This window comes from Phodopus roborovskii, unplaced genomic scaffold, assembly GCF_943737965.1.
Source record: "Phodopus roborovskii unplaced genomic scaffold, PHOROB, whole genome shotgun sequence".
NCBI classification, from domain to species: domain Eukaryota; kingdom Metazoa; phylum Chordata; class Mammalia; order Rodentia; family Cricetidae; genus Phodopus; species Phodopus roborovskii.
This window is the reverse complement of record NW_026126646.1, coordinates 6,896,741-6,918,658: the sequence shown is the minus strand read 5'-3', so window position 1 is coordinate 6,918,658 and position 21,918 is coordinate 6,896,741. Positions and strand designations below refer to the sequence as shown.

General features: G+C 47.3%; 1 protein-coding gene across 4 annotated transcripts in view; it reads right to left on the bottom strand.

Moving 5' to 3' along the window:
• Positions 1–13,896, bottom strand: part of Gnb1 (G protein subunit beta 1) — a 62,047-nt gene extending 48,151 nt beyond the window's left edge. For all 4 annotated transcript variants that reach the window (XM_051173967.1, XM_051173968.1, XM_051173966.1 and 1 more), the window contains exon 1: positions 13,747–13,896. The gene's annotated coding sequence lies outside the window, so the exon portion shown is untranslated. The remainder of the gene's footprint in view (positions 1–13,746) is intronic.
• Between the last annotated feature and the right edge of the window lie 8,022 nt (positions 13,897–21,918).

Below are 21,918 nucleotides of genomic sequence, written 5' to 3'. Positions count from 1 at the left end.
GCTAGCCTTGAACTCATAATCCTCCTGCCTCAGGCTTAGAACTAGAGACTAAGAATCCCTGGTGCCTGCTGCGGCCTTGGCTTGCCTACCCCAGAGAACAGAGCCCACTGGTGCTTCTTGAGATAAAGAAAGCAGTGGTTTGTTTAAGGCCAATCAGAGGACTTTGCCATAGTTTAAATGGGAATTCTCAGTTTCTGCCCAAAGTATAAAGTACTTCACTGTTTTGGAAGTAGATCTAGTAAGTCTAGAAAAGGAAACTAAGAGTTCAGTGCAGCACACAGGAATCACCCCCTTGGAGACTTTCACAAATACCACAAGTGAATGTGGCAGAATTCTAACCACACTGAGCTGAGTACAAACAAAGCTGCCAAATACACAAGATGACCATTCCCTACACCCAGTGACAGGGAGCTGGAGCCAACCAACAGGAGGCAGGGAGTCTTACCCTGGCTCAGTCTGTCTGCGCATTTCACATATAAAACAGCATTCCCAGTTTCTCCCTCAAATTTTTCTGCAGCACAAGGTACCACACATTAATTAAAAACACAGGAGGGATGGTTTGCATCCCAGTACCCAAACGTGGGCTAACAATGGTCTTTAGCTTCAGCTCCAGAGGATCTGGTGTCCTCTTCTGGCCCAAATGGGCACTGCACTCACATGGTGCATACACATACATGCAGGTTAACACTCATACATGTAAAATAAATCTGAAAAACAAATAGACAACTTGAGGCTGGATGTAGTAACACTCAAGCACTAGGGAGATAGGCAGGAAAATCAGCTCTATCAGCCCAGCCTGAGCTACAAGAGACACAGTCTCAAAAAGTAAAGCAAAAAATAAATAAGCAACTGCCACATGCCTGTAATCTCAACCCTTAGAACTTGATTCAGGAGGATTCCCCCATCCAAGGCCATCTGGGTAACTTTGCAAGACACTGTCTCAAAAATAAAATGAAAAATTTAGAGACAGGGTACTTGGGATCAGAAGTAGGATTGATGCCCAGGCCTAGTTTCTGTGCTGTGATGAGACTAAGAAAAAGATAAAAATGTAGTATCTTAGGTCTTACTTAGCATTTACTCTCTTCTACAGGGCTGAAATACCTCAATACAGTGGTTATCTAGCATGCACAAATTCCCCATTCAGTCTACAGCACCACATAGACAAGGTGCAGCAGCCCATCTAGGTAACACAAGCACAAGAAAGCAGAGAAGAACCAGATGCTCACAGTCACCCCTGGCATATAAACAACAAGGCCAGATTACAACAGCTAAGACCCCATCTCAAAAAAAGGAAACTTTAAGATAATGCATAATTGTATAGTTTGCTCACAGAGCTACTTCGTTTTTTTGGAGACAAAGTTTCACTATCTAACCCAATATCCTTGAACTCCATACCCTCTTGGGCACCTCCACTTCTGCAATGTCAATTAAAGAGTATGTTCTCAGACCCAGCTTACTACATGCGGTCTTTGAGAATTTTGATTACCTTAAAAACATGCTGGGCAGTGGTGATACACACCTTTAATCCCAGCACTTGGGAGGCAGAGACAGACAGATCTCTGTGAGGTAAAGACCAGCCTGGTCTATAGTTTCAGGACAGCCAAAGCTACACAGAGAAAACCTGTCTTGGAAACAAACAAACAAAAACCCATTATTAATAAATAATTCAGCTGGACTAAATGGCACACACCTTTAATCCCAGCACTTGGGTGGAAGAGGTAGATGGATCTCTGTGAGTCTGAAGTCCGTCTAGGCTACAAAGCAAGTTCCAAGACAGCCATGGTTGTTACATAGAGAAACCCTGTCTCAAAAAACAAAATCCCACAAGTAATTCACTGTTGTGCTCCTCCCAAACTGACCCCCCCCAACTATTGTGAGCTTGGCAAATTAAAAAAAAAAAAAAAAGATAAAATGATATCTTAGCACAAAAATGTTCCTTGCTACCTCCTCAGACCTCCACAAAGCAACATTTCACAGGGTTTGATAGCAGGAACATCACAGCAATGTGACTTTGTGGGGGGAGGGTCCTCCAGACAAGGTCTTTCTGTGTATGTGGCTCTTGTCCTGGAATTCACTCTGTAGACCATACTGGCCAAGAACTCCGAGATCTGTGCCTCCCTAGAAATGTAACTTTTTTTTCCCCTTTGAGATGGAGTTTCTATGTAGTTTTTGGAGACTGCCCTGGAACTGACTCTGTACACCAGGCTGGCCTTGAACTCAGAAATCCACCTGCCTTGCCTGCCGAGTGCTGGGATTAAAGGTGTGCAACACCACCAATGTAATTTTTATGAACGTAGGCATGACAAAAAGCATGGCTGTTCAGGAGGCTGAAAGGAGCATCATCAGATAAGGCCAATGGTTCAGGACCAACCTAGGCAACATAGGAAGATTCTTTGATAAAACAAAGCCATCACAGGAGCTATAGAAAAGCTTAACCATGAAAACAATGGCATCAGACTACCTCCTTTGAGAACCTAAAGTAGATAAGCAAGTAAATAAAAATAAAAAATCTCTAAATTCTATTTAAAAAATAGCTAGTCACAAAAGAGCACATCCGAAGACCCAATGCTAGGCAAGGATACTGCTCCCTACTTCATCCAGCCACTCATTAACCTAAATTACTGACTTCTACAACAAAAGCAAAGCAGAATTTTACCATAAAACATTGTAAAGTTTATTTCAGTTAAACATTCAGGCCAAAAAGCATAATTACAGGAGAACTCTGCGACCCCCACAGGAAAGGGAGGTGCAGCAGCTCAGGTGCAGAGTTTGCCAAGGCTTTTCACAGTCTTCGCCTTTCCCCACTGAAACCCAGAATCCTCCGCCACATTAAGTATCAGCTAGGAAAGGAGGAGTAGAGGAACCTACTAATCACAGTTATTCATCATGTAGCTGGTTCCTCTTTTTTGCTGCTTCTTACAGATGACCCAATTAGCCTCCAACTACCCACTGCAAAAACATCTGATTTTATAACTGGTTGACATACACATACAACTTTATACCCACTTACACTCAATTTAGGAAGATATAAGCATGTAAGTCTTATAATGCTGCTCTACCGTATGTCCTATGGTTCAAAAATTTTAAAATAAGTGGAATGTAAAAAATAAATTAAAAAGCTTAAAAAATTAAGATATGATCAGTAAGATGGCTCAGTAGTTAAGGGTGCTGCTACCAATACCAACAACTTAAATTCAATCCCTGGTATCTACATGATAGAAGGAAAGAACTGACTCCCTGCAAGCTGTCTTCTGACCCCCCCACACACACACACTCTCTCTCTCTTTTTAAAACTTTGTAATTTTTGTTTTTTAGCAGAGAGGACAGAACCTAAGTCTCTCCCTTTTGAGCTAGGGGTGTAGTTCAATGGCAGAGTGCTTGCCCACAAACCCAGTACAAACCCTGGGTTTGACAGCTAGCCCCAGCAGAACCTCAACTCCAGAGGTATATGAGATGTGGTCTGCTAAAACTAGCCAAAATCAAGATGCTTTTAAGGGCAGTCAGTTTAGGAACCATGTACTTGTTTAAGTTAAAACATCTCAAAGTGAACTGGATCAACAAAATCCCAATTCTGAATACAAAACTGGTCTTTTATTATTTTATGTGTATGGGTGTTTCTTCCCGCATGTATGCCTGTGTACTATTTATTACATGTATACCTGGTGCCTTTAGAGACCCAGAAGAGGGCACTGGGTACCCTGGGACTGGAGTTACAGGTGGTTGTGAGACACCTTGTGCTGGGAATCAAACCCAGGTCATCTGCAAGTGCAGCCAGAGTCATCTTTCAGGGACCCAACTCCTTTTTCCCTTCTCTCTCTCTCTCTCTCTCTCTCTCTCTCTCTCTCTCTCTCTCTCTCTCTCTCTCCCTTCCCACAGACCAAGCCTTCCAGTGATCTCCCTGTCCCAGTCTCTCAAGTATTAGGATTATAGGTATAAGATATTATGTCCAGCTTACAAACTACTTCAATTTAAAGTAGACATTTACTAAGTTTGACAAATGTTCCAAGGTTTAAGCAATGTCAAGATCAGCTCCTAATTTTTTAAGTATGCAAAGGCTGCTAAATGTAATTTATGAACACAACTTAATTTTCTAAGTTCATATTTCTCTATAGCCCTGGCTGTCCTGGAATTCAATCTGTAGATCAGGCTGGCCTCGAACTCTGCCTCCCAAGTCCTGCGATTAAAGGCCTGTGCCACCACCACTCAGCCCAAGTTCATACTTTTATACCAACCAAAATGGTAATTACTGACCACATAAGGCAAAAACAAAACAAACAAATAAACAAAATCCTCATTTTATAAAAATTAAATTACATTAAGGAGCCTATCTGAGCTTGGTGGTACATACCTTTAGCTCCAACACTCTGGAAGCAAAGACAGGAGAATCTCTGTGAATCTGGGGCCAGTCTGGTCTACATAGTAAATTTCAGGACAACCAGGACTACAGAAAGACCCTATCTCCAGAAAAAAAGGGAAAAACAAAACAAGCAAACCACTTATTTTTTTTTTAGTCACATGAGACACATTTCAAATTATCAACAGCTCATTTCCTCTATTATTGAATTTTTTAGACAGTATTTCAAATTTACTATTTAGACCAGGTCTGCCTCTGCCTCCTGAGTGCTGGTATTAAAGGTGTGTACTACCACATCAGCTGAGAGTTCTATCGAGCAGGATATGAAACAGAAAGAGGGAAAGAGGACTGCGGACAGTTTCGTGGCAGAGCACTGTCCAGCACAGGAGAGATCCACCCCGAGTTCCATTCCCAGGACTGCTGACTTTGACGGAAAGCAAGTACAGGAGAACATAAATTACAAACACAAGGCGGGGTGAGTCAAAGGATGAAGCACTAGATACCTAGAGCTGAGCACTATCTGCCAAACTCATGCCTACCTGGAACCATGGCCTTATTTGGAAAGAGGTGTTTTTCAGGTATAATCGGGCAAAGTAAAATGAGATCACACAATTGGAGTGCGCCTTAACCAAACAGCTCTGTCCTTCTAAGGAAAGCAGTTGCAGAGTTTAGAAAGCCCTATGAAGACAGGGAGAAAGCTGAAGCGAGGAGCCACAGGTTATTACGTTACTTAGCTGACAACCACAAGAGTAGAGAGGGAGCTTCTCCATGGCAACAGGACCCTCCCCGCCCCTGCAGGAGGCCCATAACCCTGCCGCACCCCGATTTCAGACTTCTATCTCCAGAACTGAGAGTAAGTTTGTGCTTGTTTGTTACACTAGAACCCAAAGTCCACAGGGCTTCTTAGGAAGGCACCTTGTGAAAGCATAAAAGAAGGGGCAAAGGAATAAGACATTCCCAAAGTGTTCACTGACGCTGAGATTTCGTTTACTCCACCTCACTAATTGACTTTTATTTTGAGACTTAATCTATCTATAGCCCTGGCCATCCTGGAACTTGCTATGTAGACCAGGCTGATCTTGCCCTCAGCAATCCCCCTATCTCTGTCTCCCCAGTACGGGGATTCTCATGCCTATGAGGATTCGGAAAACAAGGATGTTCAACAGATGGACAAGTGAACTTTGAGGAAAAGAAAACACAACTGGTTGGAAGTAATGGCACAATCTTCTAATCCCTGTATCAAGGGAACAGACTGGTAGACTTTTTTGAGTTCAAGGCCAGCTAGGACTACACAATGGGCCCTGTCTCAAAAAAGGGAGGGAGGGAGGTGTCCCCTATCTTCCCTGTAGTCAGCACCAAGCACAGCAAATACCTAAGCTCACGTTCACTTGTAGGCCCTCAGGAGTGTCCTCTACTGCCACAAGCTCCACTTGTCGTCCCCCGCCTCCTCACTTTTGTCCATTCCCTGCACTCTCAGAAGGGTTCCATGATGTTTCTGTGAGTTACTATTCCTCTACTCCTCAGTTGGTGCTGTCCTGCTACATTCCCCGTATCTATCTACTCTCAGGACAGACCTGGAAGAAACTTGTTTCCCTCCCCCTGGAAAATGCAGTACTGCACATACATGAGGCTAGAGACAAGACACTAAGACAGGACGCCTGCCTGCCTGCCTGCCTGTGAGCAAAGGACTGAAATCTCTAATGTGCAGCTCACACTCCCTTTCCATGTTCTTTCTTTCTAAAAGATTATTTACTTTTTATGTATACAATGATCTGAATATATGCCCCCAGGCAAAAAGAGGGCACCAGATCTCATTACAGATGGATGTGAGCCACCATGTGGTTTCTGGAATTGAACTCAGGACCTCTGGAAGAGCAACAAGTGCTCTTAACCTCTGAGCCATCTCTCCAGCCCCTATTTTTCAGTTTTTCAAGTCAAGGTAGCTTTGTGTAGCTTTGTAGCCTGTCCTGGAACTTTCTCTGTAGACCAGGCTAGCCTTAAACTCAAGAGATCTACCCGCCTCTGCCTCCAGTGCAGGGATTAATGGTGTGTGCCACCACTCACCCAGCTCTCCCTGTCCATTTTAAATCACAGGATCCCAGGGATTTTGGTATCTTAACTGGTATTTACTATACTCAGAAATTAAGATTAAATTTTTTAAATTTTTTTATTAATTTAAATTTTGGGGGAGTGAGGAGCTCCTGAAGTCAGAGGGCAATTTGCACAAGTCAATTCTCTTATTCTACGATGTAAGTCCCAGAAATTAAACTCAAGTCATCTGCCTGATAAAAATAAGTACCTTTATTCAGTATGCCATCCTTGTGGTTCAAGACTGCAAAGTTTTAAAATGTTACATTAGAAGCTAGAGAGATGGGTCATTGGTTAAAACGAATGCTAAGTAACCATGAGTCACTGAGTTTGAATCTCCAGGACCCAAATAAAAAGCAAGATTTGCCAGGTGGTAGTGATGCATACCTTTAATCCCAGCACTCAGGAGGCTGATGCAGGCAGATCTCAGTGAGTTTGAGGCCAGCCTGATCTAAAGAGCAAGATCCAGGACAGAGTAAGCCCATCTCAAAAAACAACAACAAAAAGCAAAAGTTGTCAACATGTGCCAATAACCCCAGTACTTGGAGTGAAGTAGGGCTGGGGGAGGGGGTGCAGCACTGATTCCCACAGGCCTTCTGAGTTCAACTTTCAGTCAAAAACTTAGTCTCAGAAGTTGAGGCAGGTCCGGAGATATGGCTGAGTGGTTAGGAAGGAGTACATGCCGCTCTTTTAGAGGACCCTAGTTCAGTTCCTAGAACCCACAGTAGGCAGCTCATAACTGCCTGTAACTCCAGCTTCAAGGCATCTGACACCTTCTTCTGACCTGAGGGTACTCACATAATTAAAATAAATAAAAATAAGCTGGGTGTTGTTGGCTCATACCTTTGATCCCAGCACTGGGCAGGCAGAGGCAGCCTGGTCTACAAAGCTAGCTAGTTCCAGGACAGGCTCCAAAGCAATGCAGAGAAACCCTGTCTGGGGGGGGGGGGGTTATTTCCTGTACATGGATGTCTTACCTGCATGTATATCCGTGTACCATATGCATGCCCTCAGAAACCAGAAGATGACGCCCACCCAGAACTGGAGTTACAGATGAGTGTGAGCTTCCATGTGGGTGCTGAGAATCAAACCGGGTCCTCTGGCAGAAAAGCCACTGCTCTTAACCACTGAGTATCACTCTATTTCATTATCTCTATTCTATTATACTATCTCATTATATTAATATTGCACCTTATTGTAAGGTTTCTATTTTATTACTGCCATCAGTACTCAAGTTATTTAAGTATCTGGTTCACTTTTTGAGAAGCTATGCAACTACAGTTCTCTCTCTCTCTTTTTTTTTTTTTTGGAAGGGGGATCTCAAGACAGGGTTTCTCTGTAGCTCTGGAGCCTGTTCTGGAACTCACTCTGTAGACCAGGCTGGCCTCAAACTCACAGAGATCTACCTGCCTCTGCCTCCTGACTCTGAGATTAAAGACCTAATGCTACCAAGCCCAGTGATTAACCTGAATGCTGTGAAAATGACTAGTTTGTACCACAACCTTGATTTCTGTTAAGTAATTAGCAATTCTACTTGCCAACAGTGCAAATCCAACACAGCAATAAGTCAAGTAAAATATTCATATGATTACAAGTAGCTTTAACCTAAGAAATAAGAAACCCTTAGAGGTTTCAGGAACTGCTAAAGAGTTTATGGATTATACTTTAAGATCCCAAGACTCCAATCACCATTGAAACGGTAACTCCCAAAGGCCCCCATATCTTCTAAAGCCTCAGTCATATAAAGAAGTCACTGATTCAACAAACATTTAGTGTGTATCTTTTCAGGGGGTAGTGACGCTACAGTAAAGCTAAGCATCTTTCTCCCTGAAGCTTAGAACTAGTGGGAAGCTCAACATCACACTATGAAACCTGAGGTTCAGGAATGCCTTTCGATGAGAGGCTCCTAAATGGAAAGAACAAACTCTGTAAACACACTTAGGAGGGCCTTCACAGAGCAAGAGAATGGAGCAGCTACCATCCCAGCACGCACAAACCGAAACCATGATGTGCCCTACCAGGCACCCAGGACAGAACCTAGACTAGTACCCCACCCCACAAAACACCAGGGCTCCTTCTTGATCACAGTCTTTACTCATCATCCCCACCTGTAACCAGCTGAAAGCCCTGCCAGCCTGTTCCATCCCTGCTCTGAGACCCCCTCCAGGCTTAAGTGTGGTCCCCATCTAGTCAACCTACTCAAATCCTTCAAAGGCCTCTAGATTAAAGTTCATATTTTTCCTCAAGACTCTGATCTTTCTTTATCTGCTTCTCCCTGGGGAAACTTCTAGCCATAGATAAGTAATCACTGAGTGTTTATTATGTGCCAGACACTGCTCCAGTACTGAAGACAAGGTGGATAATGGAGTCCAGCTGCTGTTCCATGAAAAATATGCCATCTCCTCTCCTCTCCCCATACCTCAAATGTATTTCAGAGACTTTACTAAGTTCTAGAACTAGTTAGGTATCCCTGAGAACCACTGACCCTCCATTGTTCCTGCTTTGTCCTCAGGACCCAGAAAAGGTGCTGAGTAACCATTTTAAATATTAAATATGCCAGGCATGCTAGTGCATACCTTTAAACCCAACACTTGGAAGGCAGAGGCAAGCAATCTTCAAGTTTGAGGTCTGCTGGGTCTACAAAGTGAGACCCAGGACTACACTGAGAAATCCTGTCTTAAAAACAGCCCACCCCTCCCCCCACTGAAGAAGATAAATCACTAAATACTGTTGTTGTTGTTGTTATTAAGTCTTTAAAAAAGGCAACTATATTCTACAAAAGAGAAAGTTTTCCTGTCACTGGGAGCCAGCAGTAGCATCAGGGGATCAGCAGGGCTCCCTAAAGCCAGTACTGCACAAGGAGGTTAAAGAGCAGAGCGGTCAGTCAGCAATCCTCTTAACCACTGACCAACTCCAACGTCTAGCAAGTCTGCATTTGTGAAATAAATTATGCAACAAAATTCAAGCTTTAAAATTCTTATTGCAAAACAGTTAATATGTCCTCTCTTCACATACACAGATCCAGTATCATAGGACCATTTTCCCATCACTATTAAACATTTTAGTTTTGTTTTAATTTAAATGTTTGTTCTTTTCTCCTCTTGTTCAATGACCACTAAACCATTTAACTGAACTTCTATAAATATTCTTAACAATGAACATAGCTCTGGGGAGAATATAATCCCAGCCACTTGGAAAAGATGAAGGACGAGGATCCCTTGAATAGTTCAAGACTAGCCTGAGCAACATAGTGAGAGCCCTGTCTTTAAAAACAAAACAAACACCCAATCGAAAGCCTGGAATTATTCAAAGGTCTCATGTAATCTCACTCAGATTAAGTAGCTAATGACCTTGAACTCCCCTGATCCTACCTCCACTTTCCAAGTGCTGAGATTATAGGTAAAATCCATCAACTCCTAAAATCAGAAATTAAATCAAGGTTAAGAATTATGAAGATGCCAGGCATGGTGGTACATGCCTTTTAGCTTCAGCACTTGGGAGGCAGAGGCAGGTTCAAGATCAGTTGAAAGTAGTTAAGTTCTGGGACAGCCAGGGCTATGGAGAACGACAAGTCTCAAAATACAAAAGAGAAAAAAGAAGAGAAGAGAATGAGCTGAAGAGCTGGCTCAGCCATCAAGGGCACTTGTTGCTCTTGCAGAGGACTTGGTTTTATTCCCAGTTCCTTCATGGTTTCTCACAACCATCAGCAATAACTCAGCCTTCTGATCTCTACAGGAACCCAACACTCACCGGTGCACACACATACATGCAGGCAAAAACATTCATACACATAAAATTTTAAAATCATTTTCGTTTTGTTTTTTCGGAAACAGGGTTTGTCTGTGGCTTTGGAGGCTATCCTAGAACTAGCTCTTGTAGACTGGGCTGGTCTCGAACTCACAGAGATCCGTCTGCTTCTGCCTTCCAAGAGCTGGGTGGGACTAAAGGCGTGCGCCACCACTGCCCGGCATATTAAAATAATTTTTTAAAATTTAAGATTCTAAAAAATTTTGTCCCATGTCTTGTGAGACTTATGATAAACAATTTAAAATATGGCTAAAGCTGACCAAGATAGTTCATTGTCTGAATCCTAGCCCTTGGGAGGCTGAGGAAAGTTTAGAGGCCACTACAAAGTGAATACCAGGTTAGCATGGATAATAGAGTAAAATGGTCTTTAAAAAACTAAAGGGAGGTGGGGAAAGGCACACCATATGGTCAAGCAGAGATAATAAAACTGAGACTATCTATTACCAATCCACTAATGCCAAAGCCAAAGCCCACATAGAGAATTTAATCCAATTTAGTGACTGACATGAGCCAAATCTCTTGAGCAGAAAAAAACAATCCAATGAACAAATAACTGCAGATACTACACTTCTAAAACAAAATCACTGTGGCTCACTAAAGGTGAGCACTGACCACATAGCCAACTGGTAGTAGTAAGTAGGTAAGTCGAAAGAGCCCTGACAGCTAGCCCAAGGGCTTTCTCAAGGCTACATTTAGAGCTCTTTAACTTTTCCAATAATACAAACAGGTAATAGATTTTCTTAAATTATACTTAGTTCAATGTGTGCATGAGTGAAGGATGACTTGCAGGAATACATTCTCCCCTTCCCCCTGGGGGCCATTTGTGGGGGTCTAACTTAGATCCTCAGGCTTGACATTGAGTACCTGAACACCCAGACCAGTTTTTTTGTTTTGTTTTGGTTTTGGTTTTCAAAACAAGGTTTCTCTGTATTGCTATGGAGCCTGTCCTGGAACTCACTCTGTAGACCAGGCAGAACTAGAACTCACAAAGATCCGCCTGCCTCTGCCTCCCAAGTCCCATTTTTTTTTTTTTAACCAAGTGAAACTAACAAAGCTAGCAAATCATCATTATGTCTGTGTACCGCTTCTTCTGAGAGTTTCTCCAGTGGTCAATATAAATCCACCTGGATAAACTCTGAAAACAGCCTCATTAATAGATATGAATACTCTTAAAAAAGAGACAAAAATATTATGCAGACTTTGGGGAAAGGGACTGTTTAGACAAGCTTAATCAGTAGGTGGCCCAGGCTGCTCCAATTTGCACTGATCTTGCCTCAGCATCCATCCAGAGTGCTGGGATTAGAGGATATCCTACTACATCTGGTTTATTCTGCAACCTTTAAATCTAAGGAAATTTACCTGGTCCCCTATCCCCCCCCCCCCATATCAGACATAACTAAGGCTATCAAACAAAGAAGCCTTTTTAAAAAGGAGTGCTTAAGGGGCACTCTGCACTACTCTGGTGAAATAATCATAGCTTTGACTGAAGCCCAGGTGCGATATAAGAAGTGTTTGTGGGTAAATCCATGGCAGATGAAATACAATCTTAACACCGAGCATCTGTGGGTGCAGGAGCCAGGCCAGGTATGAGCACACAGCCTCAGATAACCTACTTCTGACTTTCCAGACTCTTCATCGTCTAAGAAAGATTGCACACTGTAGCAGTGAAATAAAATGCAGGCAGGACCCTACACAGCCTCCCCATGGAACTCTGCCCTACCAATCTGCACCACATTCCTGTGCAGGTCTCCCCTAAGTCAGATCAAGCCAGAACCTAGTTTTGTCGTAGAGGCTCAAAGCCTGTCTTCACACTTCCATCCCTGGCCAAACACCCAGTGTAAGACAGGAGAAGGGGAACTGCTCCTTCATTTTCTTTTTGCAGTATGAAGTACCTTCCAGAAGAATCCAGAACAGATTTTTGCGTGAGAAATAAAAACCTTATTTTACTCAAATAAAGACCAAAACTGATTAAGGCTTTCTCTGAAAAAAACATATTCAGTCTCTGCAGTGAAGTGCCATTTATTTGCCAATAGTGAAATATTATCTACATGTTTCCTTAGTTAATAGCCAACCTCACAGACTACTTAACCACACAAAAATGCTTGATTGCTGCTATCAGACCGAAACATAACAAAATAACTATCACTACCAAACACTTCGGGTTACCTGAAATTTCAGTATTTATGCACAAGCCCCGTTAATATACTTCATTATAAATTCCACTAATTCTCTTCTCCAAATAAAAATAATGACACAACCCCTGTAAAGACAAACTGGGCACATACAGGGATGCTACTTGGGGATGCTAAACGTGACGTTTAAAAAAAACAAAACAAAAAAAATGTTCAAACGTATCGAAAGGTCAAAACACAAGCAGCAGTTCCCCAGGGGAAACCGAGGCTGTGGAGACGGAGAGAGGCTAGCCACCCGGTGAGGGCTCTGGGCAGGACGTTCCCTCTCCGCACAGCGGCGTCCAGACGAACCTAGGACCCTGGCGCTTCTCTCATCTGCCCCGGGGCCGCGGCCGCCAGGGCCGGTCTTTGTTTTCAGCCCCGGCGGCGGTCGGCGCGGTCCTGGCTGACAAAGGCGGGCATCGCCATCTTGTCGCGGCGGCCGGACGCGGTGCCCATTCATTCGCGGGGCGCCTGGGGCCGCGAACGCCGAGATCCAGAGAAGCCGGGAAGCGCGGCAGGCAGCGGGCCCGCACCCGGCAGGGGGGATCGCGGTATCCGGGAGACCCGCCCCGCGGCCGCTCCCCGCGCGGCCCTGCCGGGTCCCACACCCCGCAGGAAGGCGCGGCCGGGAGGGCAGAGCTCGGCTTTTGTTCCCGCGAGGGACCCGACCTCGCGAAGGAAGGAGCGCCCGCGGCGCGCCCTTCATCCCGGCCTAGGCTGTCCCGCCCAGGTTCGAATCCACCACCGGCCGCAGCCCAGCATCCCGCTGCCTTCCTTTTTTTTTTTTTTTTTTTTTTTTGGACTCAGGACCACGGCCGCAATCCCGCACCACGGCCTAGACCACTCCACCACAGCCTCGATTCCGGGATCGCGGCTCTGGGAACCGAATCCCGACACTCGGCCCGGCCTTGCACCCAAGACCCGGGACCCCAGTCCTGCATCCGGGATCCACACTGAACCTAGGACCCCGATCCAGGATCCCAGCCTCGGCCTTGAACCCACGACCCCTACCCCAGTCACCGTATCTCAGATCCGGTCTTAAGCCCAGGGCACCGCCCGCGGTCTCACATCACCGCCGTGGGCCTGAGCCCGAGACCCCAGCCCGGGTCCGCATCCCGGCCTAGGCGGCTCCGCCCCAATCAATGCGGGACCCAGGCCCCGATGCCCACCCAGTGCACCCTGCCCGCCCAGACACCGCCGGCCCCACCCTGGACGGCAGGATGACTCGGGCTGCCGATGACCCCCGGGCGGGAAGAGGAGCCGCAGGGCCCGGCCCAGCCCAGCGAAGGGCCGGCGCCACTCACAGACCGGGGCCACGCTCACCTCGCCCTCGCCCAGTCTGGCGCCCACGCCGCCGCCTGGTCGACCCGGTCGTCGCGCTCGCGGCCTGCGGGCAGGAGCCGGCGAGGCTGGTCGGGTCCGCGCGGCGGCTGTTCCAGTCCCAGCCCCGCTGCCCTCGCCGCCCGCGCCCGCCACCGCCGCCGCCGCCGCCGCCGTCGTCGCCGTCCGCCCCTCAGACGCCTCCAGCCATCAGGATGGGCGCGGCGGCCCCTGCCCGCAGCCTCGGGAAACCCCACGTCGCGTCACCGCGCACCAGCGGCGTGCGCGTGCCGCGCTCTCCGCCCCGCCCTCCTCGCCTCCGCGCGTGCGCGAGCTGCTTAAAGACACAGGCTTAAAGGCAGCGGGACCACCCCGCTCGAGGGTCTTGGAGCGGGGGCGACCTGCACGTCGCTCTCGGTGGCCTCGGGCCTTAGATTGCTCGGTGTCGGCCCCAGTGCCGCGTGCCCCAAGCCTGAGGGCGGTGTGTTCTGCCTGCGTGTCCAGCCCGGGAGGGCTGAAGGGCGTAGGTGGGAGGCTTAACGGGGGGTGGAGGGGAGTCCGGCCAAGAGTAGCCAGGTGGGACAGGAAGGTCCTCAAGAGTAACCCCCAGAGTCTGTAAGACATGCCTGCCGTGCATTTCGTCTTGCCCCTTATTCCAGCCGCCGCGGGCTAACACGATTCCTGCCACACTGTTGTCTTCACTCCTATTGTATCCTTTCCAAAGCAGTCTCCTTCCTCCAGGCCTCGCTCTTAAACAAGGGCCACATCTCAGCTCTCAAGAGTCCTAGCTAGCTCCTGCTAGTGGACGGTACAAGTGCGGATTCAGGTGCATACAAACAGGCATGTGGACGTTGGTGTGTTTTTCTTGAGCACACTAAGTGTACTGGTCTCGCGGAACTGCTGCAGGGCTCATGCCAGTGGCCCTGTGCTTTGAGAGTAAGGAGCCTGGTTCCAGTTATCTCCAATATACCCACCCACTCTATGGTTTCTTGTCCCTGAGCTTCTATGTCCTTCTCTCCATTTGAGCAAGACCTGACTTGCTGTAATTTGTGTTGCTCTTACTTGAAGCCACTGACAGCTCCATCATCCCACCCTCTCCCAGTAGAGTCCCCCTTCGCTTCGCGTGCCCCCCCCCCCAGTTCTCTACATTGTCTCTTTCCACTCCATCTTTCCAGAGGGGTCTGTTCCATAATCTTGTGAAGGCCAGGCCTTTGCTGCTGTCACTTTTACACAAATGTTCCCAAGCCCCTACTGGCCCAGTCCTAAAGGAACATCCATTGCCAGCTTCGTTTCTCAAAAGTGGCCTATTCCCAGCTGTCTTGCCCAACTCTTCTCCTGTTTCACTGTGACTCCTGTGAAGACTTCCTAACTCACTGCAAACACCCCACCCCACCTCCGATGATCCTGGGGAATATTCATGGTGGGGGGGTGATCCTGGGGAATATTCATGGTCTGGAGGGGGGGGTAAGTATCTAACTGGCATTCTGAGTTCCACGTGAAAAGGTCAAGACCGGGCAACCAGAGCTGTATCTGGGAGGAGAGGGAAAAGGGTCTCAGCTAGTTCCAAGAAAGGTCGGAGCTAAAGGAACATGAACAGCTGGGTAGCCAGGAGACATCTGGGCTACAGGCTCCCGCAGGTTCCAAAGGGTCCAGGAACAGTAGAAGATTAGAGAGTGTTGGCAGGTGGTCTCAGGTTCTAAGGCAGTCACCCTTCAAGATCTGCCTGGGAAATGGACAGAAGCAAGTAGCCCAAAGTATATAAGGCCAGTCGTCTCTACAGAGTCCTCCATGTTGCTGTGAGCCCCTCAGCCACTCCTAAGTCTTCTAAGTGAAGATGGGGTCGGGAGGGAACAGACTGAGCCCTTCAGGAGCTAGCCTCTGGAGCTCCTCTGTTCCATAAGCTGCTTCCTCCCTGCTCTCAATTATTGCCAGCCCAAGAGCAAGGTCCCTTATGAGGCACACGAAGCCTGATGTGGTTGATATGGTTAAACTGTTGGTTTAGAGACCATCTGGCTATGCAGCCCAGAGACTAGAATTTGGGATCCTACTGCTTCAGCCTCCTCAGACTTTGAGATTTAGCCTCTATATGATCTGTGATTGTTCAGGGTGTGGCAGAGCCTTCCCTGGAACTAGCCTCACAACACTGGCTGAAGTCATCATTTATGTGTTTATGGACAGGGTGTGAGGGGCAAAGTTGAGGGGAAGGAAGGAAGGAAGAGGGGAGGGGCTGGCCCCTGATTCTCAGATGCATAGCTGAAGCTTCAGGCTGACCCCTGGCCTCATCCCCCTGTGATGTGTGCCCTCCCAGGCAGCAGGGGCCTCTGGCCCTGGACCTTGGACATTATCCAGCTAACAGTCAGTGCCCTGCCCTGAAGATGATAAGCTAGATTCCCCTTTTGTATCCCAGAGGGTCTGAAGCCTCCTTTTCCACACATCTGCTTCAGCCCAGACCCCTTGAGGGGTTTTTTTTTTTTTTTTTTTTTTTTTGGCTCCCACACTGCTACCCAGCCCTCAGAAATTTGAGGCAGCCCTGCTTACAGCCCAGAGCCCAGGCCTCTCCTGATTTTCCAGGCACACTCCCTTCTCAGGAAACAGCTCAGAAATCAGCTGGTGAGTCCATAACCACACCCAGTCAGATGTGACCAACCCGAGGCTCCATCAGCACTGGCTGCAGAGCTGAGCAGGGCTCCAGGGTGGAAGCGTGCTGCCCAGGGGCTGGCTCGGTGCCCAGCCTTCTCTCAAAACCCAGGGAGCATGGATGTATAATTCAAATGCCCCTCCCCCATCTGCTCTTTAGCAGGAAATGGCCTAACAGGAAAGTAGGTCTTCTTAAATCTGAATTATTCAAACAATCTAGGCATGTGACCGGGGCCCAGAGCAAGGCAGTGCCCTGGTGCCTTGCTCTAGCCAGGCTTTGAAGAGGCTTGGGAGCAGCAAGGGGCATTTCTAGCTTCCCAGATCTGGTAAAAGGGCAGGAGTGACCAGAAAAGTCCCTTTGTCACCTTTGACATGGCCTGGATTCAGGCCCTCGGGGCATCTGTCTAGTTTTCAGCCATCACTTCCAGTAAGTGAGACTACAGCCTGCCCCTGCCTCCACACCCCAGAGCGAGCACTAAGAGGAAGGAAAGAGGGGAGGGACACGTGACTGTGCCCAGGGACTCAGAATGTAGGTGACAAGGAAGAAAGCGCTAATTAGTTCCTGTGGGCTTCCAGGCACAGGGTTTGCAGAAAGAATGGGGCCATGGCTCTCGAGGAGACCCTCATACCTCTGCTGTGGCAACGTGGACAGGACCCATGCAACTCAGTCCTGACCTCCAGTGGCACATCTATCCCCAAGGGAGCAGCATGGTGGCCTTTGTAGATTGATCAGCATGCTTGAAGGGTCACTGGTCCCCACCCAGTCTCACTGGGGGGCGGGGAGGGGGGTCTGTGCCCATTTGTCTTATCATGCTTCTAACTCTGATCTTTCTGATCACAAACCAGACATCCTGGATGCAGGGCACCAAAATTAGATGGGAATGGGAGGGACGTCAAAAAGTGCCCAGTGATGCCGAGTGACGGTGGTGCACACCTTTAATCCCAGCGCTTAAGAGGCAAAGGCAGGCAGATCTCTGAGTTCAAGGCCAGCCTGGTCTACAAAGCAGGTTTCAGGACAGCCAGGCTGTTACACAGAAAAACCCTATCTGGAAAAACTTAAAAAACAAAGTACCCAATGGGCTGGACTTAATGATAATTTCATCACCTCAGGAGGTTAAGTCTAATTTGAAGCCAGCCTGGGCTTCATAGAGAGACACTGTCTCAAAAATAAAATACGTGCTGGCAGAATGGCCCCATGGGTAATAGTGTTTGACACACAAGCCTGACATCCTGAGTTCAATCCTTGGAGCCCACATAAAAGTGGACGGAAAAACTCTATAGAGGTGTGTTCTGACTTCCACACATGTGCTGTGGCATGTGCTTGCCCCCCCCCCTTCAATAATGAAAGAGAAGTTGCAGGTCTGGGGTGGAAGGTAAAGGCAAGTGAGCCTGTGTCCCCTCCACTTGAGTTGAGTCAGAAATCTGGGGAGAAGACAAATGGTTCCTTGTTGCCCATGACATGTGTGCACTGTTCAGACCTTCAATAAAGGCCTGGTGTGGCCAGCAGTGGCTGCCTTCCTGGAAAGAAACAACAATTGTACTCCCTGAGAAGTGTGGAGGGTGAATCACCCTGAGCTGCATGTGTGAACCCCCTGGCCTATGCCATGGTTCAGGTGTCATAGGCAAACTTAAACCAGGGGCTCTCCGATGCCATCTTTATTTAAACATAACCCCCTCTCCAATGCAGGAGGCAGCTGTGCGCAGAAAGAAAAGGAGCCCAAACATGCAGGTTGAAACAGTGAGAGTCAAACCAGTAAGTACACAAGTAAGTACACAAGCTTCAACCAGACATCTGGGCTTTGGACATAACAGGATCCAGGGGTTCTGTGAGGCATTCCATTGCCTACCCATGCCTCTGCTCCTCTGTATGGTGTCTCCCTCTGTCTGATAAGGCAATTGCTACTACGGACTCTGCCTTCTGGCCACACCAGCTTAGCACCACAGTATTCTTTTCACAGGTGTCTGCGAAAAGAAGACATGGAAAGGCTTCTTCATTCAGATTTCAAGGGGCCATGGTGGCAGAAAGCTGAAGGCTACCATCAGTATATCTGTTTCGATAACACAAAGGATGAGGCTGTTACCTGTCTTCAGGCAGGAGGGAAATGCTGCTCAAAAAAAAAAAAAAAAAGGAACCTAGAAGCAACATAGGTCATAGGTGTCCTTCCTGCAGGACTAGTTTTTCTACTAAAACTAGGATTTGGAACTATGCATGGTGGTATATGCCAATAAATCCCAGGATTTAAGAGCCAAAACAGGAGAATTGCTATGAGTTCAAGTCCAGCATGGTATACATGACTGTTGACTACTAAATGACTATTCCAGGCCATCACAAACTACCAAGTGAGACCCTTTCTTAAAAAATCAAAACCATGGGGCTGAAGAGAAGGCTCAGCAGTTAAGAGCATTGGCTACTCTTTCAGAGGATGTGGGTTCAATTCCCATCACCCACATGGAAACTCAAGTTCCAGTGAATCTGATTCCCTCACACAGGCATACATGCAGACAAACACACCAATGGACATTTAAAAAAAAATCAAAACCAAAAGAAAACATAAAACTTGAGAATTTGGACAGCAGTTGAGCTACACTTTAAAGGGAGGCTCTGTTGTTTGTGGGACTTATGGCTGAAGATCAATTCTCCTGGCATCTCCTGCTTTGGTTGCTGCTCTTAGAGCCCTGGGCCCGATGCAGGAATTAGGGCAGCTGTGAACACTGACTTGTTGGGATGTCCAGTTAGTGCTGGAGGGGCCACTGAAATAGACACAATTCCAGGGTCCTCGTACTGCTCAGCTCCACACCATTGCTTAAGCAAGCTAGGGCTCCTCTCCCCAAGCTTGGGGCCCCAGCCCTGTTCTAGACACCCTCCAAAGCATCTCTTGGGGCAGGATCTCTGGGAAGTCTCTGCCAGGAAAAGCACCATAGGCAAAGGCCACAGTTGTTTTCTTGGGGCTCTGCCACTCCCTGCAGGTCACAGGTTCTGGCCTGAGGGTACAGCTGGGGCCACACCCTCCCTGCAAACTCCGGTGAGAAAGAATGAAGGAAGGAAGATGCCACAGAGTTTGAGGTGGACAGAGGCCTATACCCAGACCCTGACAGATACAAGGATGAGAGGACGTGAGGGAACAGGTATGTTAGTCATAGGTCTCGGTGTCCAGAGATGGGGTCTGATTGTGGCTTGGTGAGGAAGCTCTGAGCTCTGAGACATCGTGTGACTCCCTGACCAAAACCTCTCCTTCTTCCCCCACACGGTGTTACCTACATGTTTGTTCAGAAAGGGGGGCTGGGGCCAATGAATGGGAACGCACACATACTATTGGCCATATTGGATCCTGCAGTCATGATAGCTTGTCTAGGGCAAAGGAGCAACCTAGACTCTGAGCTGCTAGGTGCAGGCCCCTGGCCTCCAGCTTTCTTCTCCTCTGCCTAGGGCCTTGCCTGGGGGAAGGGAGTTCATGACATCCTGGGAACTCATCTCGCAGCAGATGGCACCCTGGGACCCACTATCCTAAGACTAAGTAAGCCCTTCCAGCACCTGCCAGGTAAACATCTCACACCTGTGGTAGCAGCAGTAGGGCAAGCTGCCAATGTTTCCATGGAGTCCAGGCTCCTAAGGGTGCTGGCTAAGGAGCCACAGAAGAGCTGCTAGCACTGAAGGTTTCCCAGACTCCTGTCCACAGCCTGCTGGGTCCCACCAGGTGTGTGACAGCTAAAGATGACGTATTCCTGGAAGTGACCTTCTGCACCAGGGAACTAGCTGAGGTCACTGGACAAGACAATGTACAGTGCCATGAGGGACAGACATTTCCAGTGGGCCATCTACAAGCCTTGCCTGGCCTCTGGGAACTACAAGGCTCCCAGTCAGCACAAGGTACATGGTGTTGACCTGAGGTACAATGGGCCCAGGACCTTTACCAGGCATGGTTCTGGCCACAATGCTTCCTGTTCGAGCAGTCCTGGATTTCCCTTAGGCTGAAGATCTCTGTATGATATCATTTGTAAACAGAAAGACGCCCCAGGCTGCCAGAGTGACCCTCTCTGAGGAAGGTCCTGAGTTGTAGCCTTCTAGTCTCAGTGAACCCAAGCTTGACGTCTCCATTTGCTCTCCTCGCCCTTCCCCTGCTCAGCTGCAGTCAGGGAGGTCTCCACAAAGAGCCCCCACATGGACTTAATCAGAAGGGAGACCCCTCAAATATTTCTAGTGATTCTCAGTTACTCAACATGGAACTCTACCTTCTCAGTGGCTTTTTTTTTTTTTTTTCCTTTAATGTGGTATGGGCTGAAGAGATGGCTCAGCAGCTGTAATGAGCACTGGCTGTTCTTCCAGAGGATCTGGGTTTGATTCTCAGCACTCACATAGAGACTCCTAACTTTTCTGTAACTCCAATTCCAGGGGAATACAACACCCTTTTCTGGTCTCTGTGGGCACCAGACATGCACATGGTGCATAGATATACATATAGGCAAAATACCCATGCGCATAAAATAGAATAAAAATTTTAAATGTGGAAAAATACAACATGATATGCCATTTTATAAATCATATTTATTCATTTTTTTTGAAAGAATGTCTCATGTATCCACTAGCTCACTATGGAGTCAAGGATGACCTTGACCTCCCAATCCCCCTGCGTCTACCTCCCTGACACAGAAGGACAGCACACAGGCTCATACCACCATACCCCTCAATTCATTGGCATTGGAGACATCCACAGGCTGCACACCAACTATCACTAGTCCCAGAATCTCAATCTCCCAGATGGAAACTATCACTAGTTCCAGAATCTCTATCTTCCAGAAGGAAAATAATTAATGCTTGTTTTCATCTTCTGTCTCTGTGAATCTGACCAAAGTGGAATCCTACATTTGTGGCCTTAAATCCAGCTTCAACAACATAGCTCTCAGTTTTTATACACTACACATGTATCAGTATTTCATTTCATTTCCTTTTCTTTCTTTCTTTCTCTTTTTTTTTTTTTTCTGGTTTTTTGAGACAGGGTTTCTCTGTAGCATTGGAGGCTTTGGTGGCTGAGCTAGAACTTGCTCTGTAGATCAGGCTGGCCTTGAACTCACAGGAATCCACCTGCCTCTGCCTCTTGAGTGCTGGAATCAAAGGTGTGTACCACCACCACCGGGCTTTTTAATTTCTTTTATAGCTGAACAGTATGTTATTGTTCACACATACCATGTTTTAGTTATCTATCAATAGATATTTGGGGTGTTTCTAAGTTTTGGCTATTATAAGCTGCTATAAATAGCACAGAAAATACAGCCAGGTGGTAGTAGCACTCGATCGCCTTTAATCTCAGCACTCAGGAGGCAGAGGCAGTTGGATCTCTGAGTAAGAGGCCAGCCTGGTCTACAGATCAAGTTCCAGGATAGCCGGGGCTTCACTGAGAAACCCTGTCTCAAAAACAAAACAAACAAACATCCCAGAAAACCCAGTGTGTGGATGTGTAGTGATTCGTGAGGGTCATCCTAACACTTGGAAGGCTACCCTGGGCTACACAGTGAGTTCTGTCAGTCAGCCTTGGCTACACA